A 23,076-nucleotide genomic window follows, 5' to 3' on the forward strand; every position below is an offset into this window, starting at 1 on the left:
ATATTGACAGACAGTGTGGCAAAAGCATTCCTGAGATTATCTGAGATATATGGCACACATTATTACCACACAGTTTTATTAGCTATTTAAATCAATAGAAAATGCTAAATATCCAATATTCCAAACATTAATTGAATAGCCGCTACCTTTACTCTGGCCACAAGCAAAAGCCTTCTAACTGGCTTCCTGATCTCCAGCTTGAATCCATTCCCCACAGTGCAAATCTTTCTGAAGTGCAAATCTGAGCACAACAGCCTCTATTTGAAATCTATTGGCCTGGGATAAAATTCAAACTCCTTATTTGGTTTTATAAGGCCATTCATTCATATGTTCACCGTTAATTGAGCATCTTTTATATGCGAAGCCCCATACCAGAACACTGTTTAACTCTAACCCAGGGGTCCCCAACCCCTGGGGTGGCAAACCTGTACCTGTCCATGGCTTGTCAGGAACTGGGCCATACAGCAGGAGGTGAGTGGCGGGCTAGAGAGCATTATCACTTGAGTTCCACCTCCTGTGAGATCAGCTGTGGCGTTAGATTCTCACAGAAGCACGAACCCTATTGTGAACTGCACATGCGCGGGATCTAGGTTGCATGCTTCTTATGAGAATCTAATGCCTGATGATCTGATGCAGAACAGTTTTATCTTCAAATCATCACCCCACCCCACTCCCTGTCTGTGGAAAAATTGTGTTCCAGAAAACCAGTCCCTGGTGCCAAAAAGCTTGGGGACTGCTACTCTAACATATTCTCTTACCACTACCTCCTCACCAACCAAACTCTGGTCGTTTGAACTTTTATCAGAGGGGTTGCTAGATGGTGAGATGAACCTGCCGGCTTTTCTAAATCTCTGCTGAATTCAGTGCCCTTGGAAATGGCCAGGCATTCCTCCCATGCAATAGCTGATCAAATGATCATCTCCTTCTCACTGGTCCTGACTCTATTTGTGGAAGAGTCTGGAACTTCACTTCATAGTTTCCAACCTTGCAGAAAGCTACATGCTGCATTTTAGCTATCCTGTCTCTGATCTATATTTTTCCACACCAGAAAAATACTTACCTGCACAAACCCTCTCTAGTGTCAATAAGAGAAAAATGTTCACCTGCCACAATCGCATGGTTTCTCTGCTTCACATAATTGCTTTGGTTTAGACCAGAGCAACACTTCTTACTCTTGCTAGTTGCTCCAAGGATTGCTCTGCCTCTAAGTCCTCCAGCCCTATCTTTTTCTGTAATACAAAGGTTTTACAATCTTTCAGAACAAAAATTAAAATAGGTTTTTATGGCCGGACACGGTGGCTTATGCCTGTAAGCTTACCCTTGGAAGCACTTTGGGAGGCCGAGGCGGATGGATCACGAGGTTGGGAGATTGAGACCATCCTGGCTAACATGATGAAACCCCGTCTCTACTAAAAATACAAAAAATTAGCCGGGCGTGGTGGCAGGTACCTCTAGTCCCAGCTACTCGGGAGGCTAAGGCGGGAGAATGGCGTGAACCCAGGAGGCAGAGCTGGCAGTGAGCGGAGATCACACCACTGCACCCTAGCCCGGGTAAGAGTGTGAGACTCTGTCTCAAAAAAAAAAAAAGTTTTTATTACTTTAAAATGTGTCACAAAAATTAAAGCCTAGTAAGCAGAGAAGGAATTACCAGTAGTTGAAGACAGGTTGACAGAATTCTTAATGCTAGATTCTTTGATTTAGTTAAAAAAAAAAAAAGGTGGAATAAAGGTTCTTGGAGCCAATATGGCCGAATAGGAATAGCTCCGGTCTACAGCTCCCAGCGTGAGCCACACAGAACACGGGTGATTTCTGCATTTCCATCTGAGGTACTGGGTTCATCTCACTAGGGAGTGCCAGACAGTGGGCACAGGTCAGTGGGTGCGCGCACCCTGCGCGAGCCGAAGCAGGGCGAGGCATTGCCTCACTCGGGAAGCGCAAGGGGTCAGGGAGTTCCCTTTCCTAGTCAAAGAAAGGGGTGACAGACAGCACCTGGAAAATCGGGTCACTCCCACCCGAATACTGCGCTTTTCCCACGGGCTTAAAAAACAGCGCACCAGGAGATTATATCCCACACCTGGCTCGGAGGGTCCTACGCCCACAGAGTCTCGCTGATTGCTAGCACAGCAGTCTGAGATCAAACTGCAAGGCAGCAGCGAGGCTGGGGGAAGGGCGCCCGCCATTGCCCAGGCTTGCTTAGGTAAACAAAGCAGCCTGGAAGCTCGAACTGGGTGGAGCCCACCACAGCTCAAGGAGGCCTGCCTGCCTCTGTAGGCTCCACCTCTGGGAGCAGGGCACAGACAAACAAAAAGACAGCAGTAACCTCTGCAAACTTAAATGTCCCTGTCTGAAAGCTTTGAAGAGAGCAGTGGTTCACCCAGCACGCAGCTGGAGATCTGAGAATGGACAGACTGCCTCCTCAAGTGGGTCCCTGACCCCTGACCCCCGAGCAGCCTAACTGGGAGGCACCCCCCAGCAGGGGCAGACTGACACCTCACACGGCCGGGTACTCCAACAGACCTGCAGCTGAGGATCCTGTCTGTTAGAAGGAAAACTAACAAACAGAAAGGACATCCACACAAAAAACCCATCTGTACATCACCGTCATCAAAGACCAAAAGTAGATAAAACCACAAAGATGGGGAAAAAACACAGCAGAAAAACTGGAAATTCTAAAAAGCAGAGCGCCACTCCTCCTCCAAAGGAACTCAGTTCCGCACCAGCAACAGAACAAAGCTGGATGGAGAATGACTTTGACGAGCTCAGAGAAGAAGGCTTCAGATGATCAAATTACTCCGAGCTACGGGAGGACATTCAAACCAAAGGCAAAGAAGTTGAAAACTTTGAAAAGAATTTAGAAGAATGTATAACTAGAATAACCAATACAGAGAAGTGCTTAAAGGAGCTGAAGGAGCTGAAAACCAAGTCTTGAGAACTACGTGAAGAATGCAGAAGCCTCAGGAGCCGATGCCATCAACTGGAAGAAAGGGTATCAGCAATGGAAGATGAAATGAATGAAATGAAGCAAGAAGGGAAGTTTAGAGACAAAAGAATAAAAAGAAACGAGCAAAGCCTCCAAGAAATATGGGACTATGTGCAAAGACCAAATCTACGTCTGATTGGTGTACCTGAAAGTGACGGGGAGAATGGAACCAAGTTGGAAAACACTCTGCAGGATATTATGCAGGAGAACTTCCCCAATCTAGCAAGGCAGCCCAACGTTCAGATTCAGGAAATACAGAGAACGCCACAAAGATACTCCTCGAGAAGAGCAACTCCAAGACACATAATTGTCAGATTCACCAAAGTTGAAATGAAGGAAAAAATGTCAAGGGCAGCCAGAGAGAAAGGTCGGGTTACCCTCAAAGGGAAGCCCATCAGACTAACAGTGGATGTCTTGGCAGAAACTCTACAAGCCAGAAGAGAGTGGGGGCCAATATTCAACATTCTTAAAGAAAAGAATTTTCAAACCAAAATTTCATATCCAGCCAAACTAAGCTTCATAAGTGAAGGACAAATAAAATACTTTACAGACAAGCAAATGCTGAGAGATTTTGTCACCACCAGGCCTGTCCTAAAAGAGGTCCTGAAGGAAGCGCTAAACATGGAAAGGAACAACTGGTACCAGCTGCTGCAAAATCATGCCAAAATGTAAAGACCATCGAGACTAGGAAGAAACTGCATCAACTAACGAACAAAATAACCAGCTAACATCATAATGACAGGATCAGATTCACACATAACAATATTAACTTTAAATGTAAATGGACTAAATGCTCCAATTAAAAGACACAGACTGGCAAACTGGATAAAGAGTCAAGACCCATCAGTGTGCTGTATTCAGGAAACCCATCTCACGTGCAGAGACACACATACACTCAAAATAAAAGGATGGAGGAAGATCTACCAAGCAAATGGAAAACAATAAAAGGCAGGGGTTGCAATCCTAGTCTCTGAAAAAACAGACTTTAAACCAACAAAGATCAAAAGAGACAAAGAGGGCCATTACATAATGGTAAAGGGATCAATTCAACAAGAAGAGCTAACTATTCTAAATATATATGCACCCAATACAGGAGCACCCAGATTCATAAAGCGAGTCCTGAGTGACCAACAAAGAGACTTAGACTCCCACACATTAATAATGGGAGACTTTAACACTCCACTGTCAACATTTGACAGATCAACGAGACAGAAAGTCAACAAGGATACCCAGGAATTGAACTCAGCTCTGCACCAAGCGGACCTAATAGACATCTACAGAACTCCCCACCCCAAATCAACAGAATATACGTTTTTTTTCAGCACCACACCACACCTATTCCAAAATTGACCACATACTTGGAAGTAAAGCTCTCCTCAGCAAATGTAAAAGAACAGAAATTATGACAAACTATCTCTCAGGCCACAGTGCACTCAAACTAGAACTCAGGATTAAGAATCTCACTCAAAACTGCTCAACTACATGGAAACTGAACAACCTGCTCCTGAATGACTACTGGATACATAACGAAATGAAGGCAGAAATAAAGATGTTCTTTGAAACCAATGAGAAGAAAGACACAACATACCAGAATCTCTGGGACGCATTCAATGCAGTGTGTAGAGGGAAATTTATAGCACTAAATGCCCACAAGAGAAAGCAGGAAAGATCCAAAATTGACACCTTAACATCACAATTAAAAGAACTAGAAAAGCAAGAGCAAACACATTCAAAAGCTAGCAGAAGGCAAGAAATAACTAAAATCAGAGCAGAAGTGAAGGAAATAGAGACACAAAAAACCCTTCAAAAAATTAATGAATCCAGGAGCTGGCTTTTTGAAAGGATCAACAAAATTAATAAACCGCTAGCAAGACTAATAAAGAAGAAAAGAGAGAAGAATCAAATAGATGCAATAAAAAGTGATAAAGGTGATATCACCACCAATCCCACAGAAATACAAACTACCATCAGAGAATACTACAAACACCTCTACGCAAATAAACTAGAAAATCTAGATGAAATGGATAAATTCCTCGACACCTACACTCTCCCAAGACTAAACAAGGAAGAAGTTGAATCTCTGAATAGACCAATAACAGGATCTGAAATTGTGGCAATAATCAATAGCTTACCAACCAAAAAGAGTCCAGGACCAGATGGATTCACAGCCGAATTCTACCGGGGGTACAAGGAGGAACTGGTACCATTCCTTCTGAAACTATTCCAATCAATAGAAAAAGAGGGAATCCTCCCTAACTCATTTTATGAGGCCAGCATCATCCTGATACCAAAGCCGGGCAGAGACACAACCAAAAAAGAGAATTTTAGACCAATATCCTTGATGAACATTGATGCAAAAATCCTCAATAAAATACTGGCAAACCAAATCCAGCAGCACATCAAAAAGCTTATCCACCATGATCAAGTGGGCTTCATCCCTGGGATGCAAGGCTGGTTCAATATATGCAAATCAATAAATGTAATCCAGCATATAAACAGAACCAAAGACAAAAACCACATGATTATCTCAATAGATGCAGAAAAAGCCTTTGACAAAATTCAACAACCCTTCATGCTAAAAACTCTCAATAAATTAGGTACTGATGGGACGTATTTCAAAATAATAAGAGCTATCTATGACAAACCCACAGCCAATATCATACTGAATGAACAAAAACTGGAAGCATTCCCTTTGAAAACTGCCACAAGACAGGGATGCCCTCTCTCACCACTCCTATTCAACATAGTGTTGGAAGTTCTGGCCAGGGCAATTAGGCAGGAGAAGGAAATAAAGAGTATTCAATTAGGAAAAGAGGAAGTCAAATTGTCCCTGTTTGCAGACGACATGATTGTATATCTAGAAAACCCCACTGTCTCAGCCCAAAATCTCCTTCAGCTGATAAGCAACTTCAGCAAAGTCTCAGGATACAAAATCAATGTACAAAAATCACAAGCATTCTTATACACCAATAGCAGACAAACAGAGAGCCAAATCATGAGTGCACTCCCATTCACAATTGCTTCAAAGAGAATAAAATACCTAGGAATCCAACTTACAAGGGATGTGAAGGACCTCTTCAAGGAGAACTACAAACCACTGCTCAAGGAAATAAAAGAGGATACAAACAAATGGAAGAACATTCCATGCTCATGGGTAGGAAGAATCAATATCGTGAAAATGGCCATACTGCCCAAGGTAATTTACAGATTCAATGCCATCCCCATCAAGCTACCAATGACTTTCTTCACAGAATTGGAAAAAACTACTTTAAAGTTCATATGGAACCAAAAAAGAGCCCGCATCACCAAGTCAATCCTAAGCCAAAAGAACAAAGCTGGAGTCATCACACTACCTGACTTCAAACTATACTGCAAGGCTACAGTAACCAAAACAGCATGGTACTGTACCAAAACAGAGATATAGATCAATGGAACAGAACAGAGCCCTCAGAAATAACGCCGCATATCTACAACTATCTGATCTCTGACAAAACTGAGAAAAACAAGCAATGGGAAAAGGATTCCCTATTTAATGAATGGTGCTGGGAAAACTGGCTAGCCTTATGTAGAAAGCTGAAACTGGATCCCTTCCTTACACCTTACACAAAAATTAATTCAAGATGGATTACAGACTTAAACATTAGACCTAAAACCATAAAAACCCTAGAAGAAAACCTAGGCATTACCATTCAGGACATAGGCATGGGCAAGGACTTCATGTCTAAAACACCAAAAGCAATCACAACAAAAGCCAAAATTGACAAATGGGATCTAATTAAACTAAAGAGCTTCTGCACAGCAAAAGAAACCACCATCAGAGTGAACAGGCAACCTACAAAATGGGAGAAAATTTTCACAACCTACTCATCTGACAAAGGGCTAATATCCAGAATCTACAATGAACTCAAACAAATTTACAAGAAAAAAACAAACAACCCCATCAAAAAGTGGGCAAAGGACATGAACAGACACTTCTCAAAAGAAGACATTTATGCAGCCAAAAAACACATGAAAAAATGCTCATCATCACTGGCCATCAGAGCAATGCAAATCAAAACCACAATGAGATACCATCTCACACCAGTTAGAATGGCAATCATTAAAAAGTCAGGAAACAACAGGTGCTGGAGAGGATGTGGAGAAATAGGAACACTTTTACACTGTTGGTGGGACTGTAAACTAGTTCAACCATTGTGGAAGTCAGTGTGGCGATTCCTCAGGGATCTAGAACTAGAAATACCATTTGACCCAGCCATCCCATTACTGGGTATATACCCAAAGGACTATAAATCATGCTGCTATAAAGACGCATGCACACGTATGTTTATTGCGGCATTATTCACAATCGCAAAGACTTGGAACCAACCCAAATGTCCAACAATGATAGACTGGATTAAGAAAATGTGGCACATATACACATCATGGAATACTATGCAGCCATAAAAAATGATGAGTTCATGTCCTTTGTAGGGACATGGATGAAATTGGAAATCATCATTCTCAGTAAACTATCGCAAGAACAAAAAACCAAACACCGCATATTCTCACTCATAGGTGGGAATTGAACAATGAGAACACATGGACACAGGAAGGGGAACATCACACTCTGGGGACTGTGGTGGGGTGGGGGGAGGGGGGAGGGATAGCATTGGGAGATATACCTAATGCTAGATGACGAGTTAGTGGGTGCAGCGCACCAGCATGTCACATGTATACATATGTAACTAACCTGCACATTGTGCACATGAACCCTAAAACTTAAAGTATAATAATAATAAATAAAGAAATAAATAAAGTGAATAAAAACTAACAACAACAACAACAAAAAGTACATATTTTAAACCAAATTGACAGTACTTAAAATTTGAGGGAAGAATTTTTAATTTTTTTTTAATCACAGAGAATGTGAATTACTCCAAAGCCTAAATAATAATAGACTTTGAAGCCTAATAATAACAGTTTAAATAATATGAACTAAAGAAGTTCCATTTTGCCTTTATCACAAGAATATTCTTGTATTCTTGCCTTCTTCCATAGGGAAGGCCTGGTCAGTCTCTAGAGATGTGAAGTGTAGGAATATTTTATCTATACAACACCTATAGTTAATACAAAATCAGCTCTCACTAAATGTTAGGGAAATAATGTTCAGGTTTAATTTCAGATTCTAAGATGACTGATAACATTTAAATGGAGTGTTGAGTACTGATTACTGTGGAAATGAACATGGTATTGAGGAAAACAATGTGAAAAGCCTTGGTTGTATGACCTTGAGCAAGTCATTTATCTTCTTTGGTTCTGAATTTTCTTAGCTGTGAAATGAGGGAGTCAGACTAAACTGTCTCCAAGATCCTTTTATAAAATTGGATTCTTCTTCAACACTAACTTGGACTGTTTTCAATCATCCTTTTCATGCTTATTTGACATACATAGTTGAGATTTTCTTTAAACATTAGAACTGTGCAGTTGCTTATTTTCCACATTGGATTATATCCTCTGCCACAGTCGTCATTTTCTGCATTCCAAAACATTTCTCTTATTCTCTGATGTGGGTATTGACAAGCAATGATGCTGATGCCCAACATGTCAGATTTGTCAAGGATGCTCCCTCCCTCTGCCATGAATCAATGGCCAGCTCACCTCCTTGGAAAGCCACAGGCTCTCTCTTAGAGAGTCAGGACAAATTCAGCATTCTCCCCAAATCCCAAGGCACCAGAGGAGAGGAGATGAAATCTCTGCAAACTTTACACTTTGCTGGTGAAAATCTCCAAGTCTGCCCTAGGATACTGACTTTGGTGCATTTAGCAGAGCTACATGGAGAGAAGACAGCTGTAAATGGTGAATTCAGAGGAATGGGCTTCAGTCTCCTTTAACATGATGGGATGTATCCATTTCTTTGGTACAGGTTGTTTTCTAGCTGTCAATAAATACTAGCATACGTTTTTGAAAGTCTTAAACTATGGTCTTCTTTTTCAATAGAAAGGGAAATTGAAAATATCTGGCATATAAAGTACAACAGTGCATGACACTTTTTACAGCAGGTCTTAGAAATAACATAAATGATCACGTCAATAGTTTTGCCATATTGCTTATTCCTTTATCCACTCTATAAGCACTTTTTTGAATGTCTACCAAGTATCAGGTCTTAAACTAGGCATTGAGGATACAGAGATAAAAGGATCTCTGCCTTTAGAGCTTCACCATCTGGTGGGAAGCTAAGCAGGTGAAGGGACAGTGGGTGAAGAGGGACATACTCAAACAAATCTTGTCTATTAACTTGAAACTTGTCACCAGTTTTATGGGCTTACTAGTAAAAGCCCTCTGAACTGAAATGAACCAAGCAACAGTAAAAGATCATTACTGAATACACTGCTATGCTATTGATTAGCTCCTATTTGTCATACACATTAATGACAAAAAGCAACATGTAAGTGCTAAGTATGAGTATTTTCACCATCCAGTTAATAACTTAATTGTGACATTTGGGTTATATGTCAAGCTTCGAGCAACATCCAAAGTATCACTAAAATGCAACAGTATGGTGTCATCAAATATAGTGATTCAAAGATGATAAAATTTTATGTATGTTTTTATGAGTTGTCTATGTACAAGTCAGCAAATCTATAACAAGTAATTTGTAATAGACATAAATTGATATTAATATAATAGCTGTATATTTAACATAACCATCCATTTTGTCTCATAGTCCACAAAATGTGTAATAATCATGAGATGCATAAAGTCTCCCTGTGGGAGGCATGGGCTTGAGTCAAGGGAGGCAGCCAACCCATGGAAATTCAACAGGAAAGGAGTTAGGAAAATAATATTCCTGACTTCACTCCTCTCCTTTCCTCCTTTCCTCCTATCTTCATTCAGCACTCCACTGGGTAAACCCAACTAGAAGCCATAGAGCTGAGAAGCCTATTGATGCAGTCCATACAGGCCAGCCTCCCAGGCTGTAGGGTAGGTTAGGGTGAGGTGTGGAGGGACAAGTGGAAGATTTCCAGCACAGTGGCAGTAAATGTAGAGAAATATGGGTTAGATGTTAGCACAAGACAGTGTTTTAAGTTTATTTAACCCTATGCTCAAGGGTGTGGATTTCAAGACTGAAATCAGGATGCGTGTTAGTGCTATTGTATGCCATTTTCCATTAGTGGCTGAAGAATACTAAGCTAGAAAGATAATTAATTATGTTCATGATACAATAAACCCAAAAAAGCAAATAAATTGAAATGATAGGCTGAAATCAATATAATAACATTTATTTGGGGAAAATGTTACATTTTACATGTTACAAAATAATCAATCACAAAAGAAGGATAGAAATAGATGTGATAAAAGCTTGAAGCTTTTAATTGACCAGAAGTGCAATGGAAGAATGATTGACTTCAATCTATGAATAGAAACACAGTATCAGATCCAAAGAAGGGACTAGATACATTGTCAGAATATGTTTCTGCATTCCAAAAATGGGGACTAATCAACATGGTAAAGATGGAAACTATGGCACACCCAAAAGCAATCCTGCTGAGTCCAGAGGCTTGAAGCCCTGCTGCAGGTGGTCCATGCCTCCACCAGAGACTCTGAGTTAGCTCTGTGTTAATAATCAACTAGAGCATTTGGTCGTTCTGTTTCTAGATAGGATTTGAATCATTTCTTTATGCAACTTCAATTTTTCCCAGGTGAGAAATTTGAGATATTTCAGAGAAACTGGCAATATTCCAGTAATTTTCCATTTAAATCATATACATAAAAATATCTGACATAATTTATTTGTCTTCAGATTCCTTTTTCCCTTCAATTTAAGATTTTTAAGTGGGTCATTTAAAAGTAGAGATTGACATGAAAAATGTCATCACAGATTCTGTGAACATGTGATGGGGAAAATGGAGAAAGCTAACAAGCTTTGAGCATTTACTCTGCACAAATACTTTACATATATTACCGTATTTACCATAAAACTATCCTATAATGTTGATATTACTATTCCTATTTTATTGATGTTAAAAAAAAAAAACTTTGTTTAAAAAGGCAACTAAGTTCACCTATCTGCAAATATCAGGATTCAAATCATTTATTCCAGAATGAACCATTTTTTCTTTGTCTTGAGCTGAGATATTTCAAACCTTATTTCTCTTTGTAAGTCCTTATTATAATTTTGCTCTAATTAAGTTGTGTGAACTACATTTGGAAGACAAAACACACGAGATACTCAGAAGTATTCAGATGAGTAATGATCAATAGTGGAGAATAGCAATGAGGTTCTTAAAAGTTTAGGCTGACCAAACCTCTCACCAAACTAGGATTTGTCAATGCCAAAGCTACTCCATTCCTATGCATTTATATTTTCAATCTAGATATTTACATAACTAGTTAGCAGATTATATTATATCATCTCTAGCCAGATGTCTTCATCCTGCACACAGAATATTCTGAATTGCTAAGTAATTACTAAGAGGAAGATAGGATGTTATTTAGAATAGGTCATATTAGTGAGCTATTATTTATTATTATACATATAAGCCCAGATGAATCTTTATTGGATCACCAGTAAAAAAATATTGTGCCACATTATAATAGCTTAGACATATATGAAAAATACACTAGGTTATTTTTTAGTATTTGGGGAACATCAAAGCAAGATAAACCCATTACAATTATTAAATCTTAAAAAAAAAATAAATGATTAAAGAAATTCTACTAGGCAGTGCTTGGCCAACCAAATTCAAACATATTAGGAAGTAACATGACTGTATTTTTAAAGGATATAGTTGCATTGCTTGCATTGTTTCAGAATCCTGTGTTTTCAACCAGCTTGAAATTCTAGCCTCCTGGAGCCACATACTGACTTGCTGAGAGAAGCCCTGGGCCAGGGCATGAAAACAGTCTTGCTGCAAAGGAGACCAAATTAGCTCCTTGAGGACACCAGGCATTTTCCCCAAGGGCAGCGTTTGGCCCTAGCTACAGTGCTTGTTTTCAGTCATCAAGAGACAACATTTAGTTATTCTCTTGTCATGAGCCTCTTGTGCCTTTGGGAGAGAGAGAATTATAGTCTATCTTCCAACCACATGACCCAGAGCTTCAGTCGCAAAGCTGCTAATGTTGATCATATGACAAATAACTAAACCGCCCTGTTAAAAGCCTTATAGGGGTTTATTCAGAAGAAGAGAGCCAAAAAGAAGAGAGATGAGCAGCAAGAGCTCCCACCTATTTCTTCCCCTTCCCACTCTCAGCTCTTTGCATGGAGCGCAGAGGCAGCCCTCAGTCACTTAAGACTGCTTTGATGGGGAAGATACTCATGGTGTTTGACTTTATTATAGCTGAGCCAAATCAAATGCACAGGCACTGCTTCCTTAGATGTCTATATTTCACTTAAACTGGGATAAAGCAAAGAAACTGGAATATTGTCTCATCATGCATTCTAAATCAGCCAGGGTAGAAAATAATGGGGAGTTAATCAGATCACTGAAACTCTAATTCACTTGGTATTGATCGGGCAGATTCCTAATGGGATGGCAGACCAATTTCAAATTACAGTAAGCTGACTTGTCCTGGAATACCAATGACCAGGCTGGAGGATGAGCCAAGAGGACTGTGAGCTCTGCTCTCGGGATGCTCCCGCCTTGCTGGCAGGCATAAATGCATAATCCAGTGCGGCGTTTAGCTAATTAATAGGGGATTGATGAAAGGTTCAGTTTTGAAAGCAGCCATCTCACTTGAATAAACATGGGACCAGATCCCCATGGGGAAGGCTAGTGGGTCCTTGGAAAGTAAGTATACAATGAAAGCTAATGGAAAGTATGCAATTAACTCAGGCTTTTAATTATATTAATCAGTGACTTCATAGGAGCTCACTGCATACAGAATTTACTCCTTAGCTCTGTGCCAACACTGTGTTTCTGATTCATGTCTGAACCAAACTTAAACAGCAACTTGAAGAAATAGGTGCAGGTACATTTATGTTAATTAATTTTCCCCGTGGCTAGAAGGTTTTCTGGTATGGAAGGATAAAGAGCAGAAAAAGGAGAAGAAAGGGGAGGAGAGAAGGAGGCAACTGGCGACAATGAACATTTTCAAAGCAGTGAGCTAAGAACTATTTTTGTTAAGATTGGTTGTTACTTTATACTTTCTTCCACTTAGGATTATTTGGCTTGGGTGTGTGAACAAATGACCAGTGTATTTACATGTAGTGAGTGCAGCCTAAAGACATAATGGATTAACTGTTACATTGTAGAAATAATTTGCTAAACTGCCAGGTAGAATATTCAAATGGATAAATTTGTTCTCACCAATGATAACTTCTTGTCTTAGGTCCCTTCTTTCATCTTCTTTCTCTCTCTCCTATGTGTGTGTATGTCTGTGTGTGTGTGTGTGTGTGTGTGTGTGTATGTAATGTACTTATCTATCATGCTCCCTTTCTCTTCTTAGAGTCTCAGCAGACACAGATCTAGGCAGACATCAGGTGGACAGAATCTAAGGTGAGCAACTTCCAGTAAACCACAGACTGTAAGGTTGATGCAGATAGACAGACCCCAGCCTTTTACAAAGAAAACAAAGTCAGGTTGTTGCCAGGTGGGGGTCTCTTTGCTTTATTTTTCATTTTCTCAATATATCCCTCAGGTAACTTGATTTAGGAAGTAGGCAGTGAAAACTGATTTATTTTAAACCAAAGCTTTATAGCAGTTAGTGCTTAACCAGACATAAAACTCACTGTTTTAAGGACTTTTACAAGTATTAACTAAATGTATTATTATCCCCATTTTACAGAAAACTGTAACACAAGGGGGTTAATTAATTTGCCTAAGTTCATCTACCTAGTAGGCCAAGAAACCCACTCCAGAGTCCAGATTCCTTACCACTATGCTAGTCGGGGTTGCGGGCTGAGTTTCAGTGTGTGAACGCAAAGAAAATGGGAAACATGGACTATTGTTCATGATGACAGCTGAGATTTGACCTATTTGAAGTCAGTCTGAGCATCAATCATGCATACTCCCCCAGTAATAATACTACTATGTAGAATTTACCATGTAGACTACCATACTACTAGTCGAAGTTAGTCTGTTATTCTGACATGGATGTCATGTATGTATATGTTCCTAAAATAGAATACAGCATAGAACACTGTCACAATTCCCTGAGGAAATAAATAAGCAAATCATAGTATATTAATATTATGTAACATGAATTGCTAAATATAGCAATTCATAGCATAGCATTAAAAAATTATGATTTCACAGACTAACTGATTATGTCAAATGTAATACATGATCCAAGGAGGCAGGGATTTTTGTCTCTGTCCTTAGATGCTAGTCTGGCCCTAAGAAGCACTAATTAAGCATTTGTTGAATGAATAAAATATTTATATGCACTTATGTTAACTGAAAAAGTAAAATTTAAAATTATATGTGCCCATTGATTACAACTCTGAATTTTCTGAACAGAATGAAGAAGAGAGGAAGTGGTGGAGACTGTCAAAAAGTAGATTGTTACTTTTCATTACAAAAGTAGATTGCTAATTTTAATGTAAATTGTAGTAAAATATGACAAAATATTCAGTTGTTTGGTTATTGCCCTTGCCTCTTATTTTAGATGTATAATTTTAAATTACAGATTTACAAGCTTTATAATATAGTATATGATATAATATAGTACAGTAGTATAATATGGTATATTAATATTTTTAATAGCTGAAAAAATAGTAACCACCTAAGTTACCATTAAGTAGAATAAATTGCAATCTATAAAACTGACTACTATATAGAAGGTGAAGTTACTAAGTTACATTTGCATAGAATATGGATAATATTTAAAACAATGTTGGTTTTTAAAAACCTACAAAGGAATATATAGAGAATATACTATTTAATGTAATAAATAGCATTATAATAAACAATACTGTATTGTATAGTATTGTAATCAATAATACAGTATTGCTTCCAGATAGAAACACATATGGTAAATGTTTTTAAATGTAGACATTAAAGAATTTTTAAAATGTGACAAAATGTTAATGTGTTAAGATGGAATAATGAGTCCACGTGTATCTATTATATTATTCTCTGTAGTTTTGTGTATATGAAATATATAACATATAATTAAACAATGTAATAAGAGTAAACATTTAACATTTAAAATTTTTTTTTACTTGAATAACACCTTGCATATCACAAAGCAATTTATTTTATCTCTAGATTCTTTTTGAGCATGAGTTAGAAAATATTCGGGGCAGGGAGGAAGGAGCTTTCTCTTACTTGGTGAAAATTATGCCTAGAGTAGTTTTTGTGTGCCTGTACTAGCTTGTATAAGCTTCCTATGTCTAAAAGAACTGAATGGGGGAACATCAAAAGAAGTAATCATTAGAGAACCAAGGTGGTAGGTAGAGGTGAAAGCCAGAACCAATGTCAAGTCAGATCCCCAAGAACATGGTCCCATATCACCTCCAGAATCACCTAGGATGATAGTTAAAAATAAACTCCTGGGCCTGATCCCAGATCTATTTAATTACCACCACCAAGGTGGAACCCAATAATCTGGTTTGTTTGTTTGTTTGTTTTGAAACGGAGTCTCGCTCTGTCGCCCAGGCTGGAGTGCAGTGGCGCAATCTCGGCTCACCGCAAGCTCCGCCTCCCGGATTCATGCCATTCTCCTGCCTCAGCCTCCAGAGCAGCTGGGACTACAGGCGCCCGCCACCACGCCCGGCTAATTTTTTTGTATCTTTAGTAGAGACGGGGTTTCACCGTGTTAGCCAGGATGGTCTCGATCTCCTGACCTCGTGATCCGCCCTCCTTGGCCTCCCAAAGTGCTGGGATTACAGCCGTGAGCCACCGCACCCGGCCAATAAATCCATATTTTTAACAACAACTCTGCAAATGGTTACCATGCACATTAAAGTTTGAGAACCACTGAGTTAAATCTTTTCATAGTTTCAAGGCATGTCTCCAAGGAGCCTAGGAACTGTTAGTTTCCCTTCAATGGGACCCCAAATTCATTGAAAAGTCCAATAAAATGTATGAGCTCTTTGAAAGAGAATGGGGGAAAGATGAGGCAGGCATGAAGGCCATGAAACCAGTTGTAGCTATGAACCAGCTATGAAGCCATTCTAAAGGCAACGCTTAGATGTTTGCATGGAGTACTAGGGAAATCTGCTTATCCTAAGGCTATAGTCAGCCTTATCAACAAGCTGCTGCAAGTGGAACAAACAAATCAAAAGAACTTTGATAACGGATGCAAAGTGCCTAGCATGATACTCAGCTTACCCCACATGGTCAACACTGTACATTGTGGTGATGAATGGCCGAGATCTTTCAAAGCCAGTTCCACAAAGGCCTTTCACTGGGCATAGAGATGAACTAAGTAGTTAGAAAACTAGAATGCAGATTCTGAAAAAGAATGAGGCTCTCACCAGGCTCTTGTAATGGTGCCAACCACATCTATCTAGGACCACAGTCTGAGCAGCTTGATCTCATGGTTAACCCAGATAGGCAGACTTTGAAGCCCACCAAGACACTTTCAGAACCAGATGCTCTCCAATTGCATCAGAGAAATCAAACGTAGAACTACAGACCGGAAACAAGCACGATGAACACTTTATAAGACTGGATAATGGTAGCAAACATACAGGGAGAGATTTGATAGAACTTGCAACTTCCGGCTGGGCGTGGTGGCTCATGCCTATAATCCTGGCTCTTTGGGAGGCTGAGGCGAGCAGATCACTTGAGGTCAGGAGTTCGAGACCACCCTGGCCAATGTGGTGACCCCATCTTAAAATTAAAAACCAAAATAATTTGTAACTTTCTGAAATTGCAGTGGAAGAAAAAGCATTTAAAAATTTGATAATCACAGTATATAAAAGGATTAAAAAAAACATGCACAGTATTTCCACTTGATAGATATAGGAATAATGAGTATCTCCCTCTCCACCAAGACAAGGGTTAGAAGTAGCCCTTGTTGTAAGAATTCCATTGACCAAATTGAGAGCTTCTTAGAAAACTCAGACTGGAAACTGAGGTTATAACTAAACCCAGAAACCCTTTTATTATACTTGTTAAGGTACTTAACTAAAATGATAAAGATCATATACTTTAAAAGACATCAATTGCTTTTTTCAAAATACATATAATTAATCACCTAAGCTTAATTAATTCCATGGTGTATATGCACCACATTTTCTTTATCCATTTCCCCTTCAATGGGCACCTAGGTTGATTCCATGTCTTTGCTATTGTGAATAGCGCTGTGATGAACATACGGGTGCTTATATCTTTTTGGTAGAATAATTTACTTTCTTTTGGGTATATTACCTTTTCAGGGTAATATATATATTATATATATTTACCCCTGAACTTTAAACCACAGGCAATAAACACAAAAATAGAAAAATGGAATCACGTCAATTTAAAAAGCTTCTGCACAGCAAAGAATGCAATTAACAAAGTAAAGACATAACCCATAGAATGGGAGAAAATGTTTGCAAACTATCCATTCAATAAGGGATTGATAGCCAGAATATATCAGGAACTCAACAACTCAATAGCAAAAAAGCAAATAATCAGATTTTAAAATGAGCAAAAGACCTGAATAGACATATCTCAAAAGAAGACATACAAATGACCAACAGGTATATTTTTAAATGCTCAACATCACTAATAATCAGAGAAATGTAAACCCAAACCAGTGAGATATCCTGTCACCCCAGTTAGAATGGCTATTATCAAAAAAAAAAAAGGAAAAAACAACAAATGCTGATGAGGATGTGGAAAAAAGAGAATGTTTATACACTGTGGGAATGTAAATTAGTTCAGCCACTTTGGAAAGCAGTTTGGAGAGTTTTCAAAGAACTTAAACAGAACTACCATTCAACCCAGCAATCCCATTACTGGATATATACCCAAAAGAAAATAAAGTATTCTACTAAAATGATGCAAGCACTCGTATGTTCATTGCAGCACTATTCACAATAGCAAAGACATGGAATCAACCTAGGTGCCCATTGAAGGTGAAATTGATAAAGAAAATGTGGTGCATATACAACATAGACTACTGTGCAGCCATAAAAAAGAACAAAATCAAGTTCTTTGCAGCAACATCCATGCAGCTGGAGGCCATAATCCTACACAAATTAATGCAGGAAAGGAAAACCAAATATCACTTCTTTTCACTTATAAGTGGGAACCAGACATTAGGTACTCATGGACATAAAGATGGCAACAATAGATACTGGAGACTACTAGATGGGGGAGAGAGGGAAGGAGACATTGAAAGGTTGGTTGAAAACCTATTGAGTACTATGCTCAGTACCTGGGTGGTGGGATCAATCGTACTCCAAATCTCAGCATCACACAATATACCCGTCAAACAAACCAGCACATGTACCCCATGAGTCTAAAATAAAGTTGAAATTATAAAAACAAAAAAGAAAATGTGGTATATATACACAATGGAATATTATTCAGCCACAAAAAATAAAATCCTGTCATTTGCAGCACCTGGATGAAACTGAAGGTTATTATATTAAGTGAATTAAGCCAGGCATAGAAAGAAAAATGTTTTCACTCAATTGTAGGGGCTAAAAAATTGGACCTCATGAAGGTATGAGATAGAATGGTGGTCACCAGAGGCTGGGAAGGGAAGGAGGAAGGAGGAGGATGAACAGAAGTTGATTCATGGGTACAAAAATACAGTTAGAAGGAATAAGTTCTAGTATTCAACAGTACAATTAGGGAATTGTAGTTAATGACAATTTATTGTATCTTTCAAAATAGCTAGAAGGGAAGAATTGTAATGTTCCAAACACAAAGAAAATGTAAATGTTTGAGGTGATGAGTATCCCAATTACACTGATTCAACAATTACACATTGTATACATGTATCAAAATAGCACACGTACCCCCAAAAAATGTATGACTATGATATTTCAATAAAAAATACAAAAAAAGTATATTTACCTCAAATCAGTTTTTTTCATCCTGAACATTTTCAGACTTCCCCTTCAAATTAAATTAAAATACTGAAATTAGTTTTCTGGGGTTTTGTGTTGCAGTTAATATTCTTATTAAGCTTCCTTCAGCATGGCTTCTCCCGCCTCCATCCAAATGCCTGCCACCCTCACCCCAGCTCCCACACACCTGTGTGATACTAGAGAAGATTTTTATGGGCTTTCAACTACTGAGGCCCGAGTTACTTTCTCATTTTTTGTTGTCATAGTACAAACTGTAGATTCATTAACAAAAACAAACTCTAAAGGCACTTTTGACTTAGAGGAAGAACATAAAATAGTCACCCTCCGTGTTTTCAAAGCCACTGCACAAGTCACGCTAATTCCCGAGCTCCTATACTCAAGATCTACTTTTGACTGATCTATAAATATTTATAATTAGCTAAATAGATTATTGGGTAGTATGCAATATTAGTAACATAATATTTAAGGACCAAGGGAAAAATTTTAACTCAGTGGTTGTTGTAAATGTGTTTGAGGGAGAGTTAGCATGAATGTGAACACCTGAATAGGGAACAGCACCAAAAGAATGATTTAAAGCAAGAGCCCCAGAGGCCTAGCTCACCAATGCATCCCAATTTATTATTTTTAAATTCTGTATGAGAAGAAGAAATAGAGAAATAAACAAACATATACTGGGATTTTCCATGTCTCTGTAATGGAAGAGGGATAGAGGGAAAATTTCTACGTCCCTTCCTGTCTTAGTGTTTCTCTTGTTCCAATCAATGGCTTCAATTTTTCCAGGAAGATGAAGTCTTAGTTTTCTTGGACTTTCTTAGTCATTAGTCTTCAGCATCTTACCCCAAATGAAAAGGGATTCTGTGGAAAAAACTGGTCCCCCTCCATCTGCTTTCCTGCTTCTCTGTGAGACAAAAACAGAATGATTACAGTCACATAGTGGTTTGGTTTTTGTTTTTTTTTAAATCAACAACATGAACCTACAAAACTGTCTTTTCACTTATTAAAAAAGTACTTTCCTCTACTTGACTGCTTTTGGCTTTATCCTTTTCCATTCTTCTTTTCCAGGAAAACTCACTACAAATTTCTTCATGCGCCTCTGGTCAATACATTCTTTCACTGGATTTACCATGAGCTACCGCTGGTGATTTTACTGAACTTGTTCTTTACTACATATCCCCCCCAAAAAAACCAGTGCTTCTTCCAAAACAAATTATTTTTAAAACATTGAAATATTTACTAGTAGAAATGTGGGTTTCAAACAGCGCTAAAGAGATTTCACCAGCTGGAACAATTAAAGCTGCTGGAGTAAAAGATGAGACAATGGTATCAACAGGGCCAAGAGTTCATTTATTAAGAAACTGAACCCTATCTGTTAAAGATATAATGTAAAATGGTAAAAGGTAGCAAACTAGTGGCGGTAGTAAGATTCATGGAATATGTGGACTGCAAGAAAAGGACAAATGACCATGACCAGGTGGCAACTCAAATCCTAGGTTGGTCACTACATTTTCTACTCTGTCTTATATGCCCTGTGTTATTAGGGAAGCATTATATATTTTGATTATGTATTTTAGTCTGTAGGTCAAAGACCTTCAAGTGAATTCTGCCTCTGATAAAGGTATCAATAGGTAATCTCACAACATCCCAGAATACCCAGTATGAATTGACAAGAAAGTAATCACTTGAATGTCTCTTCATCAACAGTGCCCACAAGTGGTATGTTTTTAAAAATTTACTCTTCAGTGAGGCAACCTTTAAATGCACCTTTAAATTGCATTAAAATCTGAGTGTTTCGAAATCACGGCAGCATATTGTATTGGTCAGCACAGGCTATGTTATATTGCAGTAACAAATAAACCCCCAAGTCTCAATGGCTTAACATCATAAAGGTTTAATTTTTGCTTATCCAGTGCAGTTTGGTAAAGGAGCCCTATCTCAATTTGTCACATAGTATCCCAGGCTGAGAAGAGTTCCATCGTCTTGTGACACTGCCATCTCAACATTGCTGAGGCAGAAAACGAGAGAGCTGGAGACTCATGCAGGGGCTGTTACCTATACACATGTGAAGTCCACTAACAACCCATTGGGCCTAATCAGTGACAAGGTCCCAGATAACTCCAAGGTGGCTGAGAGGGATAGCCCTCTGTGAGTACTAATAATTCTACCATCCAAGTATGGTATTGATTTTACCTAAACAATATTTCATAAGGAAAATGCTCATCTAATTATAAATTTTTAAAAACATTCCTTATCGTAACATATTTTTAAACGTTCAATTTTCTAAACTCTGTATTCTTTAAGCTATTGTAAATATTGCAAATTATGAGTTTCAATTTGAATGTTTTGAGTTTTTGTGTTAACTTTTAAGGTAGTATTTGCATATAAGAAAATCATCATTTTAAGTGTAGAGTTTGATGAGTTTTGGTATTTATATATCATCATATAACTACCACCACAATCAAGATACAGAATATTTCCCTTACCCTAAAACATTTCCTCATTATCCTTTGCAGTTAATCCCAAGCCCCACTCCACCTCTGACTCTAGGTGACCATTAATCTTCTTTTAGCCAAGGTAGTTTTGAATGTTCAGAATTTAATTTGTAGAATTTATTTTATAATTCAAAAGAGAAAATTAAGAATGTTTTGTTCCCTTTTGTAATTCAGGCAGGTTATCTGATAAATATTTAATGCTATTTATCATTCATAATGTTTCTATCATATCATTTAATAGCTGTTCCTTGCATCCAAATAATAACACATGCGCAGCCCAACACACTTTCAGAAGGCAATATCCTGGTGATTGATGTATTTAGAATATGTCCATTGGCTCTACCTATGCCACAGGGTAAAGCAGAAGTGTTCCTTCCTCTTTGTATCCAAAACACTCTCAAGATTGAGCTCAGAGAAATAGTAAGGGCAGTTATAGGGAGGTCTTCCAAATTTTCTTTTGAGACTCACAGAAAAACTGCTCTGTATATCAATGAGAGTAGATAGGGATATATCAATGTGTGTGTGTGTGTGTGTGTGTATGTGTGTATGTGTGTGTTGGAGTCACTACAGGGAGCTAATACAAGTACTCATTGCATTGATGAAAATTCCCCTCCTTCCTTCCTCATCACAGAGCTGTGACGAGAGACCACAGTAAATCCAAGCTTGGAAAATGAGCTGTGTCAGCCCTCCGAAAGACAACCTCCTTTGCAACAGGAAGTTGTCAAAGCCCCAGGGACCAGGTGAGTTACCCATCTCTTTCAAAAACAATTGTGATTTGCTCTTACTGTCTTGTGGGGAAAGGAAAGATTGTCAGGATGGGATTCACCACCATGTTCTGGGCATGCACAGTAGTGCTGGCAGCTTTGTATTCGGGTGCAGTAATGGCAGTGGACAGGGAAATTGTTGAATCAGCAGAAGGACAAAGGACACAAGTAATATAATGTCAGCTACACCTTGACAGAGAAAGAAGGTGGCTGTTTGTGTTCCCGGGGAACCCAAGGACTTGAGGCAGAACACTGATGGTGCTAACTAAGGCGTAAGGCATGTGAAGTAGGTGTTCTTATGCTATAACTAAAGATCAGTGTATGAAAACTTGCTAACACTTAAAGTGCTTTTTTCCAGAAATGTTCAGGGCAGTCATATGCTTTTGTCAGCAGCATTGCCAGTCTCCACAACATTCCATCATGTTTGAAGTATTCATCTTTTTCTTCAACGGTTCAACAAATATTTAGTAAGCACCTGCTGAGTGCAAGGCAAAATACCAGAGTCAAGAGAAGAGCGGCTGGGCACGGTGGCTCGTGCCTGTAATCCCAGCACTTTGGGAGGCCGAGACAGGTGGATCTCAAGGTCAGGAGTTCGAGACCAGCCTGACCAACATGGTGAAACCCCATCTCTACTAAAAATACAAAAATTAACCGGGGGTGGTGGCGTGCGCCTATAGTCCCAGCTACTCAGGAGGCTGAGGCAGGAGAATTGCTTGAACCCAGGAGGCGGAGGTTGCAGTGAGCCAAGATCACGCCATTGTACTCCAGCCTGGGCGACAGAGTGAGACTCCATTTCTGAAAAAGAAAAGAGAAAAGCACCATGCCCAGCACTTGGGTTGCCCCAGACAACACTATATTAGTATAAGTACTTTACCTTCACCTTCATCC

At 38.9% G+C, this 23,076-nt stretch overlaps 1 long non-coding RNA gene across 4 annotated transcripts in view; it reads right to left on the reverse strand.

The window, feature by feature from the left end:
• Positions 1-23,076, reverse strand: part of LOC104006041 (uncharacterized) — a 137,185-nt gene that overhangs the window by 21,231 nt on the left and 92,878 nt on the right. For all 4 annotated transcript variants that reach the window (XR_010156553.1, XR_010156552.1, XR_010156551.1 and 1 more), the window contains 2 exons: positions 19,773-19,833; positions 18,922-18,963 (listed from right to left, as the gene is read on the reverse strand). This is a non-coding gene — a long non-coding RNA (uncharacterized LOC104006041). The remainder of the gene's footprint in view (positions 1-18,921; positions 18,964-19,772; positions 19,834-23,076) is intronic.

This window comes from Pan troglodytes, chromosome 3 (genome assembly GCF_028858775.2).
Source record: "Pan troglodytes isolate AG18354 chromosome 3, NHGRI_mPanTro3-v2.0_pri, whole genome shotgun sequence".
In the NCBI taxonomy this organism is placed as follows: Eukaryota; Metazoa; Chordata; class Mammalia; order Primates; family Hominidae; genus Pan; species Pan troglodytes.